The sequence below is a fragment of the Paramisgurnus dabryanus genome, chromosome 12 (genome assembly GCF_030506205.2).
Source record: "Paramisgurnus dabryanus chromosome 12, PD_genome_1.1, whole genome shotgun sequence".
Classification (NCBI taxonomy): Eukaryota; Metazoa; Chordata; class Actinopteri; order Cypriniformes; family Cobitidae; genus Paramisgurnus; species Paramisgurnus dabryanus.
The window spans coordinates 10,308,816-10,332,191 of record NC_133348.1 but is presented as its reverse complement, the minus strand read 5'-3'; the positions used below and the strand labels follow the sequence as shown (position 1 = coordinate 10,332,191).

Below are 23,376 nucleotides of genomic sequence, written 5' to 3'. Positions count from 1 at the left end.
TGTGCAAGGCCATTGCAGTGTACCGCAGCAGGTGAGATGTCAAGTACTGGTGGAATGCACAGATTCTGTTACTCTTCCCAGAGGACTGCTAGTAGCCAATGTGCTTGCAAGCCCAGAAAAAGGAAAAGTTCCAGTGCGAGTGCTAAATCTCTGTCAGGAGTCCATCAGATTGATGCCCAGGTCTAGAATAGCAGTTGTGTCCAAGCCTCAGGAAGTAGTCCCAAAGCAAATAGTGGAATTTGAAGAGGACGAGGGCGAGTTACGTGTTAAGCAGCATATGCAGTGCAGTATTAGGATGGAAGATCAGATCACGCAACCGCCAATTCCAGTGCAAGTAAATCAGGAGGGACTATCTGAGGGGCAACGTGAAGAGTTAAATGCTCTGCTTGCACGTTACAGTGATGTTTTTTCCAAAAGCGACACAGATTTTGGATACACCACAACAGTGACACATAGCATTCCCACGGGAGAAGCGCAGCCCATAAAGCAACGACATCGACGAGTCCCACCTCACATTTTTCAGGAGTTTAAGAGACATGTGCAAGATCTTGTCAGTCAAGGTATACTGAAGGAGAGTCGTAGCCCTTGGGCCTCGCCTGCAGTCATTGTGATAAAAAAAGACGGGAGTGTCCGTTTCTGCTGCGACTACAGGAGGCTTAATCAAGTCACTTTCAAGGATGCGTACCCACTTCCTCGTGTAGAGGAATCCTTAGATGCTTTAGGGAACGCACAGCTGTTTTCCACACTGGATCTCACAGCAGGTTACTTCCAAGTGGCGGTAAAGGAATCAGACCGGGAGAAGACTGCCGTAACAACACCGTTCGGATTATATGAGTGGACAAGGATGCCGTTTGGATTATGTAATGCCCCAGCTACTTTTCAGCGGCTAATGGGGGCAGCATTAGGCGATCTGGCCTTTGACATTCTCTTAATCTACCTGGACGATGTTATTGTGTTCTCAACAGATTTCAAGAGTCATTGTGAAAAGCTGGAGCTTGTCTTCTCCAGATTGCGGCAACACGGACTAAAATTGAAGCCCAGTAAATGTTTCCTCCTGAGACCAGAGGTCCGGTTTTTAGGCCACATAATATCGTCAAAGGGCGTTCAGGTGGACAAGGATAAGGTGCAGTGCTTGAATGCGTGGCCTCCGCCATCAAATGTGAAGGAGGTTAGGCGGCTGTTGGGATTTATGAGTTACTATCGTCGGTTTGTCCCTGGATTCGCACAGTTAGCCAAGCCCCTACATGCTCTTGTGGGAAAAGGTAACCACAGTAAGCCGTCAGAATCATTCATCTGGAAAGAGGAGTGTCAGACCGCCTTCAATAAACTCAAGAGTTGTCTCATGTCACCCCCAATCCTCGCTTATCCTGACTTCCAACGTCCGTTCATAATTACAACAGATGGGAGTTTTAATGGACTTGGAGCAATACTTAGTCAGAAGCAGGAAGGCGTAGAACGCGTCATTGCCTACGCAAGCAGGGGTCTAAAGGGATCAGAAAAGAATGACCGCCATTACAGCGCATTCAAGTTGGAGTTATTAGCCCTTAAATGGGCGGTAACTGAGAAATTTAAGGAGTACTTGATGTTTGCAAAGTTCAAGGTTATTACTGATCACAACCCTCTCCGCTACCTGGAAACAGCCAACCTTGGTGCAGTAGAACAGCGGTGGGCTGCACAGTTGGCCGAATTCAACTTTGAGGTCTGCTATAAGCCCGGTAAACAGAACACCAATGCTGACGTCCTTTCTAGGATCCCCTGGGAGATGGAACCCGAGAAGGAGGACACAGACAAAGACTTCATTCAATTATCCACAGATGAAGTGCGGGCATGCCTATGGCCAAGTAGAGAAGAGGAGGTGGACAAGTCCATGATCAAAGTTGCCAAGCAGGCCGCAATAAAGAGAGGTGTTGATGGTTATGACTGGGCATCCATCAAAGAACAACAGAGGAAGGATTCTTGTATAGCACCTATATATGACGCTGTGCTTGAAAACAAGAGGCTAATGGCACGTAGTTTCCGGGGAATGGAACCGCAGCAAAAGAAGTTGGCTAGACAGTTTGAACGTCTGAAGCTAAGACACGAAGTGTTGTTCAGGGTGATTATGGACCCAAGAGATGGAGAAGAAGTTTGGCAGTTGGTAGTGCCAGAGTCCTTAAGATCTAAAGTGTACGAGGGGGTGCATGAGCATGGAGGACATTTTGGAAGTAGAAACACATTGGAACAAATACGGCGGAGTTATTACTGGCCCTCAATGATCAATGATGTACAGGCATGGGTAACCCAGTGTCGAAGATGTACCTTGGCTAAGGACGTGTTTCCCAAGATTCGTGCCCCTATGACCTGTACCAACGTAACAGCACCTTTAGAAGTCCTTGCCATGGACTATACTGTGCTTGAGAGATCGGCAGGAGGCTATGAAAATGTTCTTGTACTCACAGACATGTTTACCAGATTCACTGTGGCAGTCCCAACTAAAAATCAGACAGCGCTTACTACTGCCAAGGCTTTGGTACGACATTGGTTTGTCTGCTATGGTTGCCCTGCACGGTTGCACTCAGATCAAGGGAGGTGTTTTGAAGCAAGTGTAATCAAAGAACTCTGCAGACTATATGGAATCCGCAAGAGCCGCACCAGCCCTTATCATCCGCAAGGGAACGCGCAGTGCGAAAGATTCAACCGCACTATGCATGACATGTTGCGGACGTTACCTGCGGAAAAGAAGAAGGATTGGAAGTCTTACCTGCCTGAGTTGGTGATGGTTTACAATAGTCACATCCACTCATCGACAGGTTACTCGCCATTTTACCTAATGTTTGGGCGAGACGCAAGGCTGCCCATGGATGTCTTAGGAGGGAAGGATTTGACAGAGGATGAAGCGGAGGATTTGGATGAATGGGTGAAGGATCACCATGACCGACTGAAGACTGCAGTAGAGACTGCGAAAACAACTGCACAGGAAGCCTCCAGGAAAAGGAAGAGACTCTATGATCGCAAGGCTGCAGGTGCGCTCATTAGGCCTGGTGACAGAGTACTGTTGCGAAACCATAAGTTTAGGGGACGTAACAAAATCCAGGATAAGTGGGAGTCAGTACCGTATTTGGTTGTGCAGCAGAATCATGCAGATTTGCCAGTGTTTACTGTATGTCCTGAGCCAGGGGGTCCCACAAGGGTAGTTCACAGAGATCAGCTTAGACACTGTACCTTCCCCTCTCCCACACGGCAGGTTACTTGTGCTGAAAAGGAAAAAGAGTTGTCAGAAAAAGATGTTGATTCACATGACATTGTTTACACTCCACACCCTGCACACTTTCAAAATACAGATTTCCCTGAGAGGGTTGAGGTAGAAGTGTTAAGTGGGGAGGAGGGTGGTATAAGTGACAATGAAGGGGTAGAGTCTGAACAAAATGCAGATTCTGAAGACTCTGACATTCCAGAAAATGACATCAGTGTAGTACCAGGTTTGAGACGTTCTAAACGAGAAACACGTGGTAAATTACCTGTAAAATATAGAGATGACTTTATAATGTAACCTGGGGTGAAATTGAACACAATCAGTAAAATGTCAAAGTGTATGTTGATTACCTCAAGATAATATTGTTATTGAATCTGTTCTGTGTTTGTTTTTCTTTTCTCAGGAACTGGCCTGTTTGGAGAGTCCTGTATATGGCAGGGTCTAGCAGGGGGGAATGTGGAGGTATTCAAAGACTTGTATTTTGAAATGTTTTTTTTACGAAAGAAACTTAGACGGGAAGTGAAGCGTACGTGACCCGGAAGAGGGCGCGGAGAGAAAGAGCGGAGAAGTTTAACGTGCACACGTGTAGAGCGTGCTGTGGGCGCAGAGTGAAGTACATACAGTGACATCCTCGTAAATTCTTTGTTTATTTTCGTGGCTGACGATAGACGAGTATCGAAGTGAGCTGACGAAGAGCTGGACCGAGCTTGTGTTGTCACGGAAATTATCACGGAGCGAGAATGCTGTGTGTGCAGCCGTGTGTGTAGCTGTGTGTGTGCACGCGCTGCGGGGGGCAGTGATGCTCACAGAGACAGCGTTTGAGTGAGTTTTTGTCTCTGTCTGATGAGAATCGAGGTACTGTGAGTTTTCTTCATTTTTATTCGACTACAGTTGATATCCGGAAGAAATACACGGACAGTATTTTTTTTTGTTTTGAGCTCAAAGTGATTTTTTTGAACGAACTGCGTTTGCTCTTATTGTTTTGAGAACCAAGTCTCACGTGCTGTTCCTGATGTGTTAATGCTGCTGAGTGAACGCAAACAGCATTACAGACGCTGATGCTCTTTTGACAGTGAGCTACTGATTTTTCCGTTTTGAGTGATGAACCTGTGTTTTGGGGTTTTTCATTAAAGGATTTTCTTTGTATATATTACCATTTTTCAAAGGAAGATTTTTTGGAAGTTCTACAGTTATATCTTTTCTCAACGTTTTGAAAATAATTTTCCTTTTTCTGTGGACTCTACATAAGTAGACTTTGAACTGAGAACAGTTGTTACATTTTTCATGCTTAAAGAGACATTTTCGTTTACTGGAACCCTCCGCGTGAACAATTATCTAATTTTTTGCTGATATTCGAAACTGTTTTTCTTCTACTCTCTATTTCCAGAGAGAGAGAGATTTCTAGTTCAATAGGTCGGATAGACTAACTGATACCCTGCCATATTCGGACGCTCCAGCACCTGCCAGTTCTGTAATGAGGTAACAAGAATGATGTTGAGTTATAATGCTCACCCAGGTATGTTGACTTTCATGAACAGACTGTGAATTGTATTTTTTGAAGTATAACTTTGACTGGTTGGTGTACTAAACATTTCTGAACTGTATCTTGAACTACATTTTGCACTGTATCTTTGAACTGTATTTTTTGAAGCATTACCTTTCAATAGTTGGTGTACTGAACCTTTTACACGGTATTTTGCACTGTATTTCGAAGAACTACTTTGAATAGTTGGTTTATTGAACATTTTTTATTTTTATTTTTATTTTATTTAATTTTGGAAAGATGTATTTCACCTAATTCTGGGTTTGTGTGAAGTATATCAGTAAAGTACGATACACAGAGCTGAATTTAAAGGTTAGCAGGATATATAGAAAGGAAAACATTTAAACTTGTTTTCTTATATACTGTCACTTTTATTGGTCTCTAACAAAGGAAGAGATTGTGTTTTTTCCATCATTTTATTTTATACATACATATATATTTCTGTTGTGTTACCAAACACTGTAGAAATAAATTCAACTTCTGTTATTTTGGAGTAGGGGCATTTTCTCTGTCTTATGGGCTGGTAGAGGGGAAGAGGAGTTAATCAGTGTTGTCATACTCTGAGTAGGTGCCGTGTACATTATTGAACTTCAGAGCCTCAAATCCTCATCAGTCGCTATTGTTGAATGACAAAAGCACACATAGTAAGGCAGATAAAAACATACTTATATAAATAAGTACAGAAAATAAATGTTCTAGGGTTTGAAGACATAGCTCTGTCATTTCTCTAGTCGTCCAAAATATACTGCAGCAGAAGTTTAACTTACCCCTACATAGTAGTGAAATTCTCCGCTACATATTGTTTCTGCGTCTAAGATGAACAACGCGGTTGTTTTGTTTTTAAACTCAATCGAAAAAGCTAATGAAGTTGTTCAAACAGGAGTTGTTATTAATGATATGCTTACACCTGTACTCCCTCTTAGTAGTCCTTCCAGAAAGGTTATCTTGTCAAATGTCCCCCCTTTTGTTGCCGATGCAAATATTGCTAAAGAATTGTCTTTTTTTGGCAAAATAGTCTCTCCTATTAGGAAAATTGCTCTTGGCTGTAAATCTCCGCTGCTGAAACATGTTGTGTCTTTTCGGAGGCAAGTCTACATGATTTTGAAGAATAATACCGATGAGCTTAACCTGTCTTTTAATGTTAAAATTGAGAATTTTAACTACACAGTCTATGCATCATCTGAAAGCATAATGAAGTGTTTTGGTTGTGGAAAAGTTGGCCATTTGATACGTGCTTGTCCTGAAAAGATGGAAGAAAATGCTACTGTACAGACAACCTCTGAGAATAATCAAGCTAGAGCTGTGTCTGTTACAGAGGATGTTGGGGCTCCTGTTGTTGTTCCATCAGTTTCTGGTGGGTTAGTTGTGAATAAACCAAATAAACCCACTATGGCTGAGATTACTGCAGGTTCTCTTTCTGGCCCTGACCTTATGTGTTTTGATACTACTGATAAAAACAGTGACATTATTGTAGGTACAGAAAACATGACAACTAATGATGTGCAGGTCAGTGAGGGTGTTGTTGAACTGGAGATGGAAACAGAGTCTATATTCAAAGTCCCCACAAAAAGGAAAAAACATTGTCAGAGTAAGGCAATTAAACAAGTAAAAAAAGACAAAAATGAAAATGAAAGTTTAATCTCAGATAATGATGCTGATTCTACAGACTCAAATACCTCTGACTGTTCTTATCTTTCATCGCAAAATGAAAATGAAAATAATACAACATTATATAAAGTTGATGACATTTGCAAATTTTTGAAAGAAACCAAAGGATTACCTGGAGTTCAGGTTGAAGATTACTTTCCTGATCGATTAACTTTTATTAATGATGCCAAGATTTTAATGAAAGAAGGTGCTTTTGTTGATAAAGAAGTGTATCGTCTCAGGAAGTTTGTGAGCAAACTCAAAAAGAAAATCCTTAAAGATGAACAACAAGAGATGGTGTAATTTTTTTTTTTTGGTAAACGTTTTTGCTTTACTGGCTGTTTCTTTTATTTTTTGTTTCTTTAAAAAATCATTTATTATGAGAGATTTTAAAATTGGAACTCTCAATTTAAATGGTGCTAGAGACAGTCAGAAGAGAATGGCTTTGTTTGAATTTATAAAACAAAAGCACTTTGATGTCATTTTTGTTCAGGAATCACATACTGATTTAAATAATGAGATAAATTGGAAAAAAGAATGGGATGGTCAAATTTATATGAGTCATCTGGCTTCTAACAGTGGAGGTGTAGCTATTTTGTTTTCAAGGCAATTTTTACCAAGTTCTTGTGAAATAGAGGAAATAGTTAAAGGGCGATTTTTAAAAATTAAAGCTAAGGTTGAAAATGTTGTAATTAATTTTTTAAATATTTATGCTCCCACAAAGGGAGCTGAAAGAATAGTCTTTTTTGAAAAAATTAATGAAGTTATGAAAGATCTAAATTCAGAAGAAATGTTGTTCCTAGGTGGAGATTTTAATTGTACAATAAATGATAAATTAGATAGAAATCACCTTGAGCCACATATTGCATCACAAAAAGCCCTTGCTCAAATAATAAAAACATTTGATTTATGTGATATTTGGAGGAAAGTACATGATAGAAACAGACAATATACTTGGGCACATAGTAGAGAGAATCTTATTTCTATGGCAAGACTGGATAGGCTTTATGTGTTTAACTTTCAAGCAAATCTTGTTAGAGATTGTAAAATAATTCCAGTTAGTTTTTCTGATCACTGTTCAGTTATTGGGAATTTTTTTATTAATTCTGTGATTTTAAAGAGTGCTTATTGGCATTTAAACACATCACTTTTGAAAGATAAGAATTTTATAGAGATTTTTAAAGTATTTTGGGAAAATTTTAAAGAACAAAAACTTTTTTATACTTCTTTACAACAATGGTGGGACTGTGGTAAAGTCCACATTAAACAGTTATGTCAGGAATATACTTTCAATGTTACAAAAGAAATGGCCCAATCAATGAAAAAGTTAGAAAATCAAATAGTAGAACTTTTGTGTACAACAGCTTCTACAGGCGATGGTAATTGCTTTGAAAGTAGTAAATCTAAAAAAGAAATGCTTGCAGACTTATTAGGTGTGAAAGCACAAGGTGCATTAATTCGCTCGCGTTTTCAAAGTATTACACAAATGGATGCACCATCTAAGTTTTTCTTTAACTTAGAAAGAAAAAATGGTCAAAGCCGTATTATTCATTCTTTGCGTTCTAACCAAGGAAAAGAACTTACTGAACATAGTGAAATACGTAAACATGCTGTTAATTTTTACTCGGATTTATATACATGTGAGTTGTCTCAAAGAGAAAATGAAAGTTTTGTTTTTTTGAATGACCTTCCAAAAATTGGAGAAGAAGCCAACAATATGCTTGAACAATCTCTGTCAAAAGACGAATTATACATGGCTATGATGAGCATGGAAAATGGTAAGATTCCCGGTATTGATGGGATTTCCGTTGATTTTTATAAAATTTTATGGCCAGTGATTAGTGAAGATTTTTATTTGGTTCTTAATGATAGTTTAAACAAAGGATTGTTACCGTTAAGCAGTAGAAGAGCTGTTATCACTTTGTTGCCTAAGAAAGGGGATCTTCAGAATATAAGCAATTGGAGGCCAATATCGCTTTTATGTGCCGATTACAAAATATTATCAAAGGCTTTAGCCACTAGGCTAAGTAAAGTGTTGAGTCAGGTAATACACCCTGATCAAAACTACTGTATACCCAATAGATCAATCCTTGACAATATATCGTTAGTCCGAGATGTCATTGAGGTTGCAAAGTTATTTGATGTAAATTGTGGTCTGATTTCGCTTGACCAAGAAAAAGCTTTTGACCGTGTTGAACACGCATATTTGAGAGATGTTTTAGAGGCTTTTGGTTTTAGTCAGGTTTTTATAAATATGATTGAAGCCATGTATAATAACATTGAAAGTATACTTAAAGTCAATGGTGGTTTGAGTGCTCCTTTTGAAGTGCAGAGGGGAGTTAGACAGGGATGTGCTATGTCAGGAATGCTATACTCACTGGCCATTGAACCCCTACTTCATAAATTAAGAACAAAGTTGAATGGTTTTTATATACCACACTGTAATGCTTCTGTGCATCTATCTGCTTATGCTGATGATATAATTGTTTTTATCTCTGATGCTGATGATGTTACAAAAATGGAGACAATTGTTAATGATTTTAATAAAATTTCTTCTGCTAAAGTCAATTGGTTAAAGAGTGAAGCCCTTTTAATGGGTGATTGGAATGAAGGACCTCCTACTTTACCTGGAAGTTTAACTTGGAAGAAATGTGGTTTAAAATACCTTGGAGTTTTTCTGGGTAATGAAGACTTTGTTCAAAAGAACTGGGATTGCATGCTAGAAAAAATAAGAGGACGTCTCCAGAAATGGAAATGGTTACTTCCACAACTGTCGTACAGGGGTCGGATACTTATAATTAATAACTTAGTGGGGTCCTCTCTATGGCATAAACTTGCATGCGTAGATCCACCTGTGGGACTTTTACCAAAACTTCAAGGAGAAATGGTTAATTTTTTCTGGGACAATCTACACTGGACTCCTCAAAGTGTTCTTTTTCTGCAAAGAGAGGAAGGAGGTCAAGGTTTGGTAAATCTTATTAGTAGAGGAGCGACCTATCGGTTACAATTTATTCAACGATTACTCATGGGACCACAAAATGTAGTGTGGAAGCCATTGGCTCAAAGCATTTTGCGTAGAGTGAATGGAATGGGACTTCATGCTGCGCTTTTCTTGATGGATTTTATTTACCTAGATTTAACTGGACTACCTTCCTTTTATAAAAGTCTCTTTAAAGTGTGGAGACTTTTTAAACATCAATGGACTGAGTCAGCTACTTCTCTTTTTTGGTTGCTTGAGGAACCTGTGATCTTTGGAAGTCGCTTTGATGTGTCAGGAAATGACATTCCAGGACTTAAAGATTTACTTGTGTCAAAAAATATGTTTCAATTGAAAGATATTGTTGACAAAGCAGGACCTGGACTAAAAAACGTTGAAAATCTTGCTTTACATCTGGGTATAAGATCAGTGAGATTTGCTAAAAAGTTTCTAGACAAACTGAGTTGTGTTTTAAATTCTGAAGAAAAAAACATACTTGAAGAATATAGCATGGGTCTTATTTACACTGATGCTGATGATTTTTTTCCAGACATCAATTTGATACCTGATCTTGAAGAATTCAGTTTTAATAGTCCTTTGTTATGCTTGAAAGAAAATGAAATTGTAGATTTTTGCACAGCTAAAGGAAAGGTGCTTTACAGATATATTGTGAAGCTTACTAATAAAACATGTTAAAAGATAGAACTGACACAGTTTGGAGAAACAATTTAGGATTGACAGAGGAAATTAAACCACAGTGGAGAGTACTGTACAAACCACCATTGACTAAAAGAGCAGGAGATCTCCAGTGGAGAATTTTGCACGGTGCCATAGCTGTAAATTCTTTTGTGACAAAAATGAATCCCAATACAAATGAGAATTGTCCTTTTTGTTTACAGAGAGAAACAATTTTTCATTGTTTTATGAATTGTGACAGACTTTCTCCACTTTTTGAACTTTTAGATTTTTTATTTTCATTATTAAGTGTTTCTTTTACAAAGCAAGGTTTTATATTGGGTTTTAAATACAGTAAACTACAGAAATACAGGTGTCAGCTAATGAATTTCATTGTTGGTCAAGCTAAGCAGGCTATTTATATTTCTAGGAAAAATGAAATTGAACAGAAAAATGCACAAGACTTAGTTACAATTTTTAAGAATATGTTCAAATCAAGAATCTTTGTTGATTTCAACTATTACAAATTGATGAATGCAATCAGTGTCTTTAAGATTGAATGGTGCAGTGATGTTGGTATGTTTTCTGTTCCAAATGATGAGTTGTATTTCATAGCTGAATTAATGTAATTTGTTTTGTTTTTTCTGATGGTTTTTTCTTGAAATAACTGTTTTTTATAATAAAGTGGTTGTTAAAATTCAAAAAATTCTCTCTCTCTCTCTCTCTCTCTCTCTCTCTCTCTCTCTCTCTCTCTCTCTCTCTCTCTCTCTCTCTCTCTCTCTCTCTCTCTCGCTCTCTCGCTCTCTCTCTCTCTCTCTCTCTCTCATAATTCTATCAGCATCAGTCACCGCCTGCAATTGCACACAGATGTTGTAAATGTCACTGAGATGTAATGATGATCAGAGAGAATACAGCCACAGAGCAGACATGAATCAAAACCTTCACAATCAATGTGTGCAGGATAACAGAATAACAAAATATAGATCACAGGGTGCAGTAGGGGTGGACTGCTGGTAAAATAAGGCCTAAATGTTTCTGAATTTTTTTTTATTTCAGGTCATTAAAATGTAATCATATAGAGCTGCGATTCTTGCAAGCCACATTTCTTTCGGCACACACCGAGGTTCTGCCTCAGGTTCTGCCTTCAGACTGAGATTAAAACTTAATGAGACCATTTAAGATTTAAGTCCATACAAATCATAACACTTTTATGAAGTGTGTTATACTGTATATCAAAACACTATAGACTCATCCACCGGTATGCCATTCTATATAACAAAAACATGAAATACACACACAGCACACATGTGATATATAACAGACTAAGTCACTTTAAATAAAAGCATTCAGAAAATATATAAATGTAATGTCACCCTGTGCTTATAACTTTAAGATATTGACCTGACTCATAACTGACATGAAAGTTAAGAACTGAAAGTTGATTTTGGAGATGGTCATTGAGAAGGATCACTAACTCTACCATGGTGTCAACTCATTAACATGAAGAAAAAAGCATAAAATTAACATGTAAATAATAATACAATTAAAAAAAGTATATTAATAAGTATTATAAGTATAATAATTATGTAGATATAAATACATATAAATAAATACACATCCATGTATAATTTTAAGAAAAAAAAATTTATATAGTAAGTATATTATTTATTATACATAAAATATAAATTATATGTAATATAAAATTGTATATACACATGTACATATTTCTTAAATATATTCTTGCATCTGTGTGTATTTATATACACATAATTATTATTCACAGTACACACACATATATGATATAAACCAAAACTTTTATTCTGCACATGATTAGTCGCGATTAATCGTTTTGCAGCACTATTTAGATCATACTCACACTTTTTTTTTTTAAAGTTTTTTGACCTTCAGTACTTCAGTTGTTTTAAGACCATTTAAGAACTAATATTAGTCAAACATTGTAAAACAAAAAAATTATTGAAACATAGCAGAAAATGTTAATTTAGAAGAAAACCAGAAGGATGTACTGTAAGGCTGTGTCTTGGTTTTAAATGATCTTCTCATTTGTATCACAGTGTGAGTTTATGTAATCGGGTCAAGTGGCTTTCTCTGCATTCATTGGCTCTATATTTATTAAGGTCAGCTAAAAGCCCATTATTGACATTATGATATAAATATGTGGTTGATGGTTTCTATGAACATCTTATTAAAAGTGTTTGGGTAAACAGGCCACCCCCGGCAAACTAAAATGCAAAACCAAAGCTGAGGGCAAAGAATCAAAGCCATAATGCAAATGAGAACATGAACGCACAATGCCAGAAAGACTCGAACATCTTCCTCACGTCTTTTATGTCTAAATTATGAGAGTTTAAGTGGGTTAATCATGTTAAGTATCATTTTCAGGCGCTTCATAACTGCTGAAACGATGAAAGCTTTGCCATCAAGCATGACTGCTTTCAATGAATCTTTTTGTTTCCATGAAACCTTACAGTGAAGCTAAAAACTATTTACAGGGGATGTCTGATACTATTTCATGCAGTCTGATTTATTTACACTGTTAAGATTCTCATGCTTAACATGGGCAAAGTTTTTAAAAACTAGTTGGGGTATTTCTGTGGCAAATACACTCTGTCAGGGTTCATGTATGTTTTGAGTTATTTTTAGGTATGGTCCTTTATGACATCATAAAGGGCACAATTCCTTATATGGTAACTTCTCCAGGAAAACAACCAGAGCAGGAGCAAGAGCACGACTATGGGAGGTTCTTCTGGTCACCAGACAGACAGACAAGTGAGTTTTTTCTGCTTCGAAGACAGACAGACAGGTCAGAGTTTATAATGCTTAGCAGACAGACAGACTGGTAAGAAATCTGTCTGCTAAGAAGACAGACAGACAGACAGACAGACAGACAGGTGGGAGATTAATTTGCTCACAGGACAGAGAGAAAGACAGACGAGAGATTATTTTGCTTGGCATATACTTAGACAGACAGGTGGGAGTTTCTTCAGCTTAGCAGACAGACAGACAGACAGGTCAGAGTTTCTAATGCTTAGCAGACAGACAGGTAAGAAATGTGTCTGCTTAGAAGACAGATAGACAGATAGGTGGGAGATTCATTTGCTCACAGGACAGACAGAAAGACAGACGAGAGTGTATTTTGCTTGGTAAACAGTTAGACAGACAGATGGGAGTTTCTTCAGCTTAGCAGACAGACAGACAGGAGATTTTACTGCTTGGCAGACAAACAGAGAGGTGGGAGATTTGTTTGCTTCAAAGACAGACAAACATACAGACAGCCAGACAAGAAATTTGTCTGCTTAGAAGACAGACAGACTAACAGACAGACAGGTGAGAGTTTTTTCTGCTTATAAGACAGAAAGACAGGTAAGAAATTTGTGCATAGCAGACAGATAGGCAGACAGGTGAGAGATTCTTTTGCTCACCAGACAGACAGACAGACAAGAAAGAAATTTGTCTGCTTAGAATACAGACAGACGGGAGATTTGTCTGCTTCGAAGACAGACAGACAGACAGACAGACAGACAGTTAAGAGTTTCTTCTTCTTAGAGGACAGACAGACAGACAGACAGACAGGTGAGAGTTTCTTTTGCTTAGCAGACAGACAGGTGAGAAATTTGTCTGCTTAGAAGACAGACAGACAGGCAGACAGACAAGAGATTATTTTGCTTAGCAGACAGATTGACAGACAGGTGGGAGATTATTTTGCTCACCAGACAGACAGACAATTTTTTTTTCGCTTAGCAAACAGACAGACAGGCAAACAAACAAACAAACAAACAAACAGAAAGACAGACAGGTGAGAGTTTTTACCACTTAGCAGACAGACAGACAGGCAAAAAACAGACAGACAGACAGTCAGACAGACGGGTGAACGTTTCGGTTACACTTTATTTTGATAGTCCACTACTTATCAACTAACTTTCAATAATTTGCAACTGTACGTCAATTAACTGTCATTAGTGTATAAGTAGACTGTAAGGGTGGGGGTTAGGGAAGAGGTTTGGGTTAGTGGAATAAGTTGACATGCACCTGCAAAGATACTTATAGTCAGTTGATTGTCTGTTGAGATATCATAACAATAAAGTGTTTGTAGATATTAAGCAGACAGTCTACTAATTCTCTAAAGATTGGTAGTTGATAAGTAGTTGCAAAGTTTCTTATAGTTAGTAAAATGTCTAAAGTGGACTAATAAAGCGAAATAAAGTGTTACCAACGTTTCTTCTGCTTAGCAGACAGACAGACAGACAAGAGTTTCTTTTCCTCAACAGACAGACAAACAGACAGACAGACAGACAGACAGACAGGTGGGAGGTTCTTTTGCACACTAGAGTCAGCATAATTCTAAAGCAGAGATCGCTGCACATGAAAATAAGACCAAAATTTATTCTGCAAAATCAGCAGGTTACAGATGAAGAGAAATTGATCTAACGTCACAGACGCACCACCACATGACGCAAAGTAAAATGACTCAATAAAAACAGATTAGCATACGACACATCCAGATTCATCCCCCTCAGCTCCTTACATCCCATCCTCACATCCTCCCGAAACATCAAAGGACAGAAGAGGTCAACTATTATCTCCTGCTTTCTCTGCATCTGAAGAACAAGTGATGGAAGATCTATCACAAGACGTCGGTAAATCAAAAATGCCAAGCAAATGTCAGCTGAGCTTCAATAAGATGAGTTATCTGACCTTCACTCTGTGATAATACTGTAAACATACACGCTCACGTCAACTTTAACAGCATAGAACTTACAAAAAAAAGAGATTTTCTTAACATTATATTATATAAACCTTGCATTTTAAATGCTATATGGAGCACAAAGACATTTACTGTCATTACTGTTGTTGTTGTAAATGTTAAAGGAATTATTGATAAAAAAGAAATTGTATACAGTATACCCTGTCCTTATTTTTAAGATTCCAAACCATATTACAAGAAGTAAACAGCTCATATTGTGCAGAAATCCTTCATTTCCATAAAACTGGAGATGCATGCATTCATTCATCATGTGCCTAAAACTTCTTATAGACAGTGTATGCACAATATTTGATCATCTTCAGGAGAACACATTTGTGAAAGTTTATTGGCAATACCAGTTGTTATTTTTAATTTTTCATTAGCTGTCATTTTTTAAAAGTTAATTTTCTTTTGCAACAGGTGCAATTACCAGCAGGTGTCAACAACTGAACAGATCTTAAAAGCAAAAACATTTGTATATATTTGATCATAACTGTGATGAAACTAATTCATAATGAATGAACTGTCTTTACCCGAGGAAAACATTAATACACTTTTAAAATCTGAATAAAACTTAGTACAAATTAAAACATTTTTGTACAACAATATTGTAAATATCCAAAGGCACTGGCTTAGACCAACATCATTATATTTTCAAATCTTTAAAATAATAATCACCCATATTTTCAATTCCAACAAATAAGTAAGACAGATAATGGACTACCATATACTGTATCGTGTACTTCCGTAGAAGTATACTTTTGATCGTCACAGTCTGAACTCCATAGACCCAAAATACTGCACCCATTCAAAACGCACCCATGACCTGCCTGTGATGGGTCCAGATTTGCTGCTGACTGGGAAATGTCACGATTACGCCGGAAAATGCTGTTGACACGGAACTCCCCATACAGCCAAAAAACATTGGCGATTGATAAACCATCTCAGCTGCGGCCGTCTGCGCAGACAGCGCGCAACAATGAAACACGCGGCAAACAGCGCGTAAACCGCGCGTATTTAGACACACAGACACACACGCACGTACCTTAAAAGCAGTTGTGCTCCTCATGAGGAAGATACGATGAGTGTGAGGACGAGGATGGACTGAGGAGGAGATTTATGCGTGTGTGCGTCTCATCTGAGCTGCAGTCAGTGCGCATGACAACAGGGCGCACGAACTGCTCTCATTCTCATTTTTTACCTTAAAAAAATAATAAAAATAAGGCCTTAAATTCAATTTAAATAAGTGTGTCTCTTATACTTTCTTAGTTATAGTAGGGTAGCTGATAACGTTTATAAGGAAAGATTGTTTAATGTACATAATCAGAGTGAACTCCAAAGGTCTCAGCACATTACGCATGCAGACCGTTAAACTGCAGTAAATAAGAAAGACGGGTCAGATGTTCACACATGTAATGAACACTGCTTGCTCCTTTGGTGTCTGTTTTTTTTTTTTGTTATTTTAAATATGTCAAAAGATGTCACAAAATCATAATATTTGTGATTGGCTAAAAGCAATTTTACGTCAGCGTGCACTGACCATTTTTTACAGTCCATGGTCCTAGCCAAGCACGTGCTCACAGCGGTTCTGCTGGTAAGGTTAAAATAACATTTTTTTTGAGCAATAAAAAAAAATACAACTAATAAACAAATATAATTAACAGACTTGTATCAATGACTGTAATTAATATTTAATAATAATAATTACTGTAATTTAATTAGGTTTTTCTTAAAAAGTAAAGTAAGGGACTACTCTTATTTTTTCAGTAATTTAATGACTTCTGATGTAATTTAACTAAGTACTGGACAGGACTGTAGATCAATGATATATAATAGCCTACAATAGTGGATTTAACATCAATATTTAAAGACTAAGGTTAACATTAATGTTTATTACTTTGGTGAGTTGATACGAATAATGGTAACACACTAGTGTAGTTTATAATTATCACTATTAACTAGTTGGTTATTAGCATTAATATTACTGTGATATTGGCTGTTTATTAATACTTAAAAAGCACATTAATGACTGATTCTGCAAATCCTTAATCCTACCAATACTTCAACTTAACAACTACTTTACTAAGTATTAATAAGAAATAATTAGGACTAGGCTATATTAAGGCAAAAGTTGTAAATAGTTAGTTAATAGTGAGACCATAAAAAGTGTGAGCAGAATAATTGATGTACTTCTAAATAATTTATTTGAGCCGTTTCAAGCCTTTCTTTGTATTATTTAGGATTTAGAAAGTATAGTAACAAGTACTTAAATACTTCTTAAATCTTAAATTTAAACATTTACACTCTTATTGCCCAACATGTTGCTGTTTTCTACCTAAAATCACCCTACGTAATGTAAAGAACATTTATAACCTTAATATTAACCAAGTAAGGTCATTCCGGTTGACTAAAATCATGTAAGGCCATGTCAAAGTGTGAAATCAAACTCTGATGCTCCTAATGTCATCATTAGATTATAAAACGTATGGATTTTACACACAGGGTCACATAGTTTAAGATGAAAACAAGAGTTTTTTTAAATCAGATGATATGAACCTGTGGCACACCGTTACTGAGCTTTAATAAAGCAAATGTGATGTGCTTCAACATCAATAAACACAAAACAAAACTCATAAAGATTAAACTAATGTGTTTATCAATGTGGCACAAACAATTCTGGTTTGAAATGATACAACTGAAATGATAAAATCCTGTGATGCTGTAAGGATTGGTAGGTTTTTGTTAAAGTGATTTGAGTTGTATATTGATGCGTAAAGAAGACAGATAATGACATTTAAACACTGCCATCTGCTGTTCATATAAAGACTTTTACATTTACCATAGTAACAATATACACGTTTGGTTGAATGGCACCGGTTCTAAATTTACTCTTGGAATAAGTTGTTTATGTCTGTGGATTATGTCTTTATTCATCTGATTATGAGTAATGGATTAAACTCTGTCTGTAATTTTCTTTTTAATATAACAGTAAGTGGTAAGATGCTGTCAGAGGTTTTCAGTATGATAAATTATCACCCATTTATCCTCTCAGGGGACCAGAAGAGAATAAATAATGAATATCAGAGTAAACACAAGGATGAAAAAAAATCTAATAAAACATGCTTCATTTGCAAGATTCTGTTGAAATTTTCTGAATTAGCATTTGTAATGTTTGAGGTTCTCAGTAAGATGAAGAATGATTGCCATTCATCAGGTTATTATACAATCTGAATCATATCTTATAAATAAATGAGGAGACAAAAACATCTCAACAAAGACAAAGGAACCACAACTTTACTGTTTGTTCATCCTGTCTAAAGTAAAAGTGATCATCATAAATAAGACCTTGTCAAGAGAAAAATTCATTCATTTTTCATTCCTCAATATCCTTTACAATGTTCATTTAAAGTGTGCATGTGTGAAAGGAATTGTCCTTTATAAAATTGTCCCTGCAGTTTTCCCTATGAATAAACTCTGAATAGTGAATCTAAATATAGACCTATGATCACTGGGGTCATTGATTGCAGACAATTGGCTTTTACTGGTTGCTATGGTGATTTGTATGAAGCACTGCTCCTTTAATCCTGCAGAGGGCGCCAGTGCTGCATACATAAGTCATCCCATCAGCATCCAAGTAGTGTGTTCAATTAAAATAATTACACTCTTTGTTATTAAATAATGTGTGTGTAAAGAAGTGATCAAATCAACAGAGAGATAATAAGATTTTGCATGTACTTATATTATAATATCTAAATCTATATGGCTCCAAATTTATTTAATAATTATGAAAATATATTTTCAAATATATTTGCAAATACATAACATCAGAAATGACACTTTTCTGAGCAATTTTGTGATTACAAAGAAACAAATGCTGCGAGAATAATCTGTGCCATTATGTGTATACAGTACATGTGTCTTTATATGCCCTTTATATGCCTGTTGAGCTTGTATAGACTATATGGTTTGTGCATACCTGTATGTCTCTATCTGTCTGCATGTCTTTATATGTGTCTTTATGTATCTGTATGTTCACACACAGTCTGTGTTATGTGAAGTCACGTATTGAATTGAATCCCCATGCACACACAGACTTCAAGACTCGCATAAATAAACAGCTGCATGCTGTGAAATAAGAGGAAAAATCCTCTCTCATTCAAAATGAATTATAAAAACCCACCTCATAAATATTAAATATCATTTACAGTGATCGTTTTAGAAGTGAGCTTTCTTCAAACTCTTATTTTGTGTTAGACTCTTAGAAATAATATCAGTTTATTTTAATTTTTTATATATTGTATTCCAGACTCATCATTAACAGCGGGTCTTTATAAAAAAGCTTTAATGAAAATGATTCACTTGAAGTCATTTGTAGTTGATCTGTTTACTGTATATAATTTGGCGAGAGAATACAATCACATCAGTTAAGTCACGTTATAAATCAAAGGGATTTGAACTGTTATGTATTACAATAGTTTTACATTTACATGCAGCTTAAAGAGGCCATGGTATGAAAATTTGACTTTTTCCATGTTTAAGTGCTATGATTGGGTCCCCAGTGCTTCTATCAACCTAGAAAATGTGCAAAAGATCAACCCAGTAACTTAGTTTTGGTAAACCATTCTCTACAAGAACATGAAAAAATAGGTCGTTGAAATTTGGCTCCCCTTATGATGTCATAAGGAGCTCTTATTATAATAATACCACCCCTTAATCTGCACTATCCAACCACAGCACTGCCAATTAGTACAAAGAGAAAGAGAAAGAGAGAAAATAATTGACAGCACAATTGAGTTTCAGTTGCAACAAACCACCATCATTGTGATCAGTGTTTGAACTTCATCAGCTCATGTGCGTTTTAAAGGACACACCCAAAACGGCACATTTTTGCACACACCTACAAAGTGTCAATTTTAACATGTTATAATAAATGATCTGTATTGCATTTTGAGCTAAAACTTTACATATGTACTCTGGGGATACCAAAGATTTATTTGATATCTTAAAAAAGTCTTGCGACATGGCCGCTTTAACTATAACATAAAACTCTAATAATCATAAAATATATTTGACTCAGCATATTATCATCAATACTTTTCTCTATTGTATGAAATATATTTTAATCGATATTTCTATGACTTTGTCTCCCAAGCATGGTTGTTTTGTCAAGAGCTTGCTGTAGTGCATTCTTGGATTGTGTTTACTATGGAGGATGCAATGATGTCTTCAATATTGGCCAAAACAAAATATCAATTTACAAGAAATGTTGTACGTGCCGTCCCATCAGGAGTGCACCTATGTTACCTTAAGGTAGATCTGTTGTGTATTATGATAAACGAGGTGAAGTCGAGCATTCAGCTAATCTAAACTCAAACTACATTAGTGAGGAAACAGCAGCGCGTTCACTGGAGTGAGAAATATGAATTCAAGTGTGCACAGTAATGCTGTTTTCTTATGCTCAGACTGCAGACGTCTTGTATAAAATACATTTACTGTGACATTGAAACGTGTTCTGAAATTGTATGAAACATCTGTTGCATATAATCTGACAAATGTTATGAATTAAGCAGGACGGTGACCAGACTGCGTTCGCACGACCACAAATCTGATATGACAGCGGGTTATAAATCATCCACAACTATCAATCAATTTGCCTTTGACAGTTTAAGTGGCCCTACAGCGCTTTTGGACACATGCGCCACACTTACAAATGTCTGAATGTCAGAGATAACAAATCAAATCAAGTTGCATTTATTTTACAGATATTATAAGCACACATTTTAGGGCAGAACATGAAAACAGAAGAAGTTAGGTTTATAAAAAATATAGGGTTTGGGGGGGGTTAATGCTATTTCATGCATTCTGACTTATTAAAGGCAGGGTATCTGATTTGATCCGGAAACATTTTTAGTTATGCTGGTTAAACGTCTCCTCACATCCTGATAGCAATCACTATGCTGAGTTGTCTAAATGTATTTTGATAAATATATGTCATCTGTGAAATGCGTAGGGTCAAAAAATGTTCAACAAATCATTGAACTCGGGCTGAACACAATAACTGGAAGCATGCAAAGAATGTGTTTTGCATGACCTGTTCACGGCATACGTCATCAGTGCGTTCACGTGTGCTCACCTCCTGTATGTAAACAGGGGCAAACAAACTTTCCTACTGAATTGACAACCTGCACAGGACCCACAAAATGAAAGACATCTTTTGAAATAACAACGGCGAAAGACCGTCTGGATCAGCAAAGAGCAAAAACCCGAATTAACATCGGTAACCTTACTGCTTTTCCATGAGATGAGATGGCAAAGGGTCTGAAAGGGTCATTGCAGTGTTTATTTTGGAAAGCTAGGTACGTGATATGATTTTATTAGATGGATTCAGATATTCCACTTTGATGGAACATTGTGTTGTTTATGTAGCTCTTACCTTACGAATTAGCATAACAATATTTTTGTTTTCAAAATTAAAAGCAAACAACTACGATAGCAATACACAACCGAAAACGTGCTGTATCTAATTCAATGCAATTCACTTTGTTCTGCAAAGTTTTCTCACTAGTAAATGAGACAGAAGATGTCTGGTCTGTGCGTGTTTATCTGTTTTTGTTTTTTGGGTTTGTGTGCGTTGCTTGCTCATGACTCCCTCTTTCCATGGTACACCAAGAGGGGGTCGTGTTTTTCAGGAAATAGTTGCAAGAGCTGATCTGTCTTGTGTAGAGATTCAGGTGATACTTTGAGCAAAGTTTCATGTTGTGTCGCGCCTTCTTAGTGTTGTAAAAATAGTGGTAGTTCAGAACACATCAGGGATCGAGTAGGCATCACACCCTATCCAAGATATTTTTTTTAAGTAGCGTTTCTTTTCATGACAGTCAAGGTGTGAAATGTTGTCTTTGGTAGCCATTTCTTGTATCCGTAAGAATCAAAGACAGTGAAAGATAAGAAATCCGTAAATCGTAGCAAGCTAGCCAAGGCTTGTCAGTAGACCTACTGGTACTCGGTAGTGTCTCGCGTGTTTTTCGTTGCTTTTTCTGGACAAAGCCCGCCCACGAGCTGTTTGACTGACATGTCAAACAACCAATCACGACTTTAACATTCTCACAGGGTTTCCAGAAAAGTGTACGATAAACATCAGACGTTTAGCCAACTGTCTGTGGGCGTGACATCTGAGGCTGAGACTATTCAGTAGGTACACAAGATGGCGGCGGCAACTGGAATGACATAAAAGGTCACATGACTGATATTCATCAATAGGTACTAAAGGTTATGGGAGCTTTAAAATGTAAATGCCACTTTCCTGTTGTGAGATGCAAGTAAAACGTTCACATAATGAACCGTAGGACACCAAACTTGAGGTGATCTGACTTCATACAGTGCATGCATTAAAATGACATAAAGTCAATGCAAAAAAAATGAAGTCAGTTCAGAGAAATCACTCTGACATTGTGTGTTTTTCTAGCCAGCAGAGAGAGCTCTTATACCTTCTTCTTTTCTTTTTCTCATTCTTTTCTTTTTTAAACCTCTGTTTATGTTGTTTACATTCAGCTTTTCCTCATGTGTTTACTCTTAACCGATTATTCAACATATCTTTCCCAGTCTACATCAGTATTTCGGTACTGACTGATAATCCTTGTTCGGACATCTACCATGATGATGTTCACAGATGAAGACCTGAACCAAGTCATACGGTCAATCTCTTTTTTCTCAATCTCTCTTTTGGTACACAGTTTTGCCTAAATGTATAGTGATACAAAGCACACCATGTATCCCATAATCTACTGTTCTTCACTTGATCTTTCTTCTTCATTTATTATTTTTTATCCCACAGTTACAACACATTCACATAGTAAAATTGGATGAAAAAATACAAAATAGCTGAAATGTTTCTGAGAACATAATTAGATGCCACAATCTATACAAAACACATCACCTACGAAAATGAACCATGGTTTTACTACAGTTAAAACCAAAGAAATTATGGTAACTGTAGTAAAACCATAGTAACTACAAAATAACGATAGTTTTGATGACCATGGTTTTCAAAAACCATAGTAAAACCATGGTTTTGCTGATAGTAATCAATAAACCACAAAAACCATGGTTACTACACTTTTACCACAATAAAACCATAGTTAATTTGTGTAAGGGATGTATTGAAGCCATGTGACAAAAAGTACTTTTGTTAATGTTGACTGCTTCATATACTCTGCAGATATCTTTTCTGAACACAGCCGATGACACAAATCCAGAAATAACCAGACTTTGGTTTTAATAATGCAGGACTGTGGAAACATTTAGAAAGTAGAAGCAGGTGGATTCATTAGGTGAAATAAGAAACAGGTGTGATGGTAACTATGGAAACTACTGGGTTCTGATGTAAAACACACTTCAGAGGTCTGCATGAGAACTGAAGTTCCTGTAGCTTAACAGGTAGAGCATTGGGTTAAATCACAAGTTTGATCCTTAATGAGCACACCAGCCTGATCTCACTGTTAATATGTTTAATATGTAGGTTTAAAAAACACAAAACGTAAAAC

General features: G+C 36.8%; 1 protein-coding gene across 2 annotated transcripts in view; it reads right to left on the bottom strand.

Moving 5' to 3' along the window:
- fut8b (fucosyltransferase 8b (alpha (1,6) fucosyltransferase)) overlaps window positions 1-16,001 on the bottom strand; it is an 82,342-nt gene extending 66,341 nt beyond the window's left edge. Inside the window, exon 1 of one of the 2 annotated variants that reach the window (XM_065256535.1) lies at window positions 15,882-16,001. The gene's annotated coding sequence lies outside the window, so the exon portion shown is untranslated. The remainder of the gene's footprint in view (window positions 1-15,881) is intronic. The other variant, XM_065256536.1, reaches the window with a different exon arrangement.
- Between the last annotated feature and the right edge of the window lie 7,375 nt (window positions 16,002-23,376).